We start from the raw sequence: 4,321 nt of genomic DNA, 5'->3' as shown, positions 1-4,321 counted from the left end.
GCTGAAAAATTAACCTAACGGAGGGGCATTTTTCACACACTTCGGTTTTTGCTAAATGGAAACCTTACACAGCTTTGCTTGGCTCTACCTACAACCCTTTAAGGCAGGGGTGCCCAAACCCTGGCCCTGGGGCCACTTGTGTCCCTTGGGGACTCACAATCCGGCCCACAGGGAGCCCCCAGTCTCCAATGAGCCCCTGGCCCTCTGGAGACTTGCTGGAGTCTGTGCTGGCCCGATGCAACTGCTCTCAGCGTAAAGATGACTGTGACCTCTCGCATGAGCTGTGGGACGAGGGCTTCCTCCACTGCTTGCTGTTTCACATCTGTGATGCAGCAGCGGCAGCGAAGGCAAGGTCAGCCTTGCTTTGTGCGAGGCCTTTTATAGGCCTTGAGCTATTGCAAGACCTTCATTCATTCATATAAGTTCCATCTCTAGTATATTCATTTATGTAAATTTATTCAGATTTGAAATGTAAATTAATTTGGCCCCCCTGACACAGTGTCAGAGAGATGATGTGGCCCTCCTGCCAAAAAGTTTGGACACCCCTGCTTTAAGATATGACAAATTCAGGGCAAGCCCACTATCATTCTCAAAAGGTTGTAGTGCACCAGACAGCTCTATGTCATCCTATTGAAACTCATTGGGTTGTAAGAAAAGAGGGGGAATTGAGCAGAAGTGGAAGTCTGCAGCCATAAGACTGGTGGGCTAGATTGTCTCAGATGCTTTTAACCCATTACTCGCCTCTCTTCCATACATCCTCTTTCATAACGGCAGTGGCATCACTAGGGGGTGTGGAGGATACAGACTGCATGAGATGAAGCACATGAGTAGTCTGACACCACTACTGACACAATATTGTTAATATTGGTATTTTTAAAGAATACCATCAAGTTATATATCAATCGATGTGAACTTTAATACAGAATGCGATGAAACAAACCGTGTTGAAATATCTCAATTCTATCAAAGTTATAGCCCAAAACAACTGCTTTATGTAACAAAAAGTGGATTTTCTCAACACAAAACTGATCCATAAGAAGGGAGTGTTCCAAGAGCCAATGAGGTGTTATTATGACACAGCAGGGGACCAATAAGGTGTTTGTGTCAGCTCTCATTTCTATATATCAGAGCTCATATTAGAACTACTATTCAATTGTGTGAGCTTCATCAACTTGGCCATGGTTTTTTGTGGGTTACTGATTTGTTGAGCGACCTATACTGTTCTATAGTATTGTATAGTAATGAAATGAAAGGGGGGTGACATCAAACCTAGTGATGCCACTGCATTTATGCGGTCCATGCCATATTGCAGTTTATTCTTTATGGTCTGGTACGGAAGGAGGTCCATCATGGGGGGAGGGGAGTGACACAGTGAGCTCTTGCACTGGGTGACCAAACCCTAGTGCTTCCTCTGGAGCTGCTCACAAAGTGTTGCAATGTTAGTTTTTTCCTTTGTTCTTCCTCATTTTTAAAGAATGAAGATGTTCAGTGTGTTGCTCTGTTAGTGTATTTGTTTCTGTTCATTTTTACAGAAATAAATACAGAGAGCACATAAATTTAGGCTGCACATATTCTAATTTAATGGTACAATTTGAATGATGCAGGGGCAGGGCGATGATGCGTTGCCATGCCCACCGCCCACGGTTTTCCACTGCAATGGAGGAGGTCCATCGAGGGAGTGATGCGCTGGCCTCCCATACCAGGTAATGAAAACCCTAGTGACCCCACTGACAGTGGTCCTGTCTTTCGGTTTTAATCCAGAGAGCAGGAGGAACAGCAGAGGTGCTGGATAAATTTAGTTTCATGGACTGGTTGGACATCTAAATAAATAACTTGACAGTACATCAACCCTCTTTATTGAGCGAGCTGAGGTCTTGCTCAATAAAAGTCTAGTCTGGACATGTTTGGACAACAGTTCCCCTTGTCCTAAATAGTGCGCCACAAATGTATCAGATCAAGCACGAGGGAAGCTGAGGAGCCATCCGATTTGCATGGGGTAAGGCAACTGTAAATAACAACGCCGAAATAATCAAAGCACAACCAAAGCAGTGCGTAGGGCTCAGTCGTCTGCATTCCAAGACGGGAAATGGGCTGGGCACATGTCATGTTCTCTGCTGAACACCGTATTCTCTGCTGAAGTTCCTGAGCAGGTGTTTCAAGTTTGCAAGCTGGGGCACCGTTCAGCAAAGCAAACACAAAATAAACAGGAGGCTGTCACAACAAGGAAGGCATTTGTGCTTTTGGATCATCCTGATAATCCTGGATAAAACTTCTTCAACTCCAGAGCATTTCGTTGCTTTGGCACAGTGGTCCATTGAGGACAAATTCAGCGGCGCAACTTGATCATGGAGCAGCAGAAAGAGGTCAAAATACAGGAGCAGCTTCGTCCATGTTCACTTTCTGTCCCAGGACTAGAAATTCCAGTTACCATCAAAGCAGATGACTAGTGAAACTCTCCTTCTTACCATGGAGTGGGTGAAACTGTTGTAACATGGCTGAGTAAGGCAAGAGTTACAATATTCCAATCTGTTCCTAAATAGAATTGTTTACAAGGGCATCAGGGTGTGATAGATAGAAGCCTGGAACCCTCCCAAAGGCCTGTGGCTTTCAGCGCAATCCAATCCCATTGTATTTAATGGGATCTGCTCTCAGGGAAGTATAATAGGAATGTTTCTTGCCTACCATGTAAAGCCGAAATGAATTGCCCAACTCAGGCAAGGGATTGGTTCCTACCTGCTTTCCCTGAGCCCTATCCACTTGCTTCCTGGATAGGAAAAAAAAGGGTAATGGAGCCAAAGAGAATGTGTCTTGGCTAGACTGTTGGAGATGCTCAGGTTTTGAGATACCCTGGGCTAAGTCTGAATGCCCTATTCAAAATGCACAAAATTCTAATATTTGTTCCTCTAAGTGACAGTGGCTTTGCTAGGAGGTGCGGGTTGCACCAGGTGACACACATGGATGGGGAACAACACGCCACTATTGGCCAAAAAATTTTTAAATCTTGGTATTTTCAAACAATGCCATCATGTTATAGATCAATCGATGCTTAATTTCATGCAAAATGCAACGAAACAAACCACGTTGAAATTCTATCAAAAGCTATAGCCAAGAAACCAATGGGAGCAGCGCAATGGCACATTTCCATGCCCAGTGTTCAGGGTATTGTCACGCCCAGTACATGGGAGGAGGTCCATCATGGGGTGACATGATGGGGTGACGCATTGGCCTCCTGCATCAGGGATGCTAATACCGAGTGGATGACCAAATCTAATTATGAAGATTTCTGGAGTGTTCTGGAACGTTTACATTATGTCTTTATTATGCCACATAGGGGCCCAATCCTAAACCAATTTCCAGCACTGATGCAGCTGGAATGTGGCCCCAAGGTAAGAGAACAAATATTCTTTTACCTTGCGGAGGCCTCGGTTACTGCCCCTCCATGGCAATATGCATCAACATTACATGCCCCATTGGCATGCCTACGTCAGTGTTGGAAAGTTGGACATGATTGAGCCTATATTGAGTGCTCCTTTCTGAAGTGGAAAGGCGGGATATAAATTCTACTAAATAAATAAATAAATAAATAAATATGACACTTAGGACACCATCCTAACCCCTTATGTCAGCTCTTTCCAGCACTGACATAAGGGCAGTGCAGCTCCGAGGTAAGGGAACAAACATTCCTTGACTTTGAGGAGACCTCCGTGAGTGCCACCCAACTGCAGGATGCAGCACACGTCCCATTGGCACCGCTATGCCAGTGCTGGAAGGCACTGACCTAAGGGGTTAGGATTGCGCCATCAGTTACTTCGCTACTTAAAAGCACATCATCTTTGCTATATGACACCTATATGACAGTTACTTTTGCTACTTAAAAGTACAACATTATCATCTGCCACATTCAGATTTCAGGTCACCAAGCCACAGAGGAAGCCACAGAGAAAACACCAAAATATAATCAACACTGCAATCGCCTTCAAGGTAACAAAAATATTTTTTTGTAGAAATTATTTAAAACCGATAGGTGTGTTCCTAACATGTGAAGGCCATTCAGTCGGGTGCATTTCAGCAATTAAAGTGTTCCATTCTTAGACATCCCCCCCCTGACTCAGTTGTCTGTTGGCAGCTCTTTGTATTGTTCATAAATGAAACTAAAGCATTTGCAGTTACACAGAGAAGTCCTAAGTGTGAATGATAAGCCCCTTTTCGCAGTGTCTCCTCGTTCCCACTAAAATTCAGTAGTGGTAACCTGAGTCACTTCTGAGTGCAGTTCATCCCTTCTGCGTCCCCAGGATCCTCTCTTTTGACCGTCCACGTCTAG

The sequence above is a fragment of the Tiliqua scincoides genome, chromosome 10, assembly GCF_035046505.1.
Source record: "Tiliqua scincoides isolate rTilSci1 chromosome 10, rTilSci1.hap2, whole genome shotgun sequence".
In the NCBI taxonomy this organism is placed as follows: Eukaryota; Metazoa; Chordata; class Lepidosauria; order Squamata; family Scincidae; genus Tiliqua; species Tiliqua scincoides.
Note: the sequence above shows the minus strand (reverse complement) of the source record.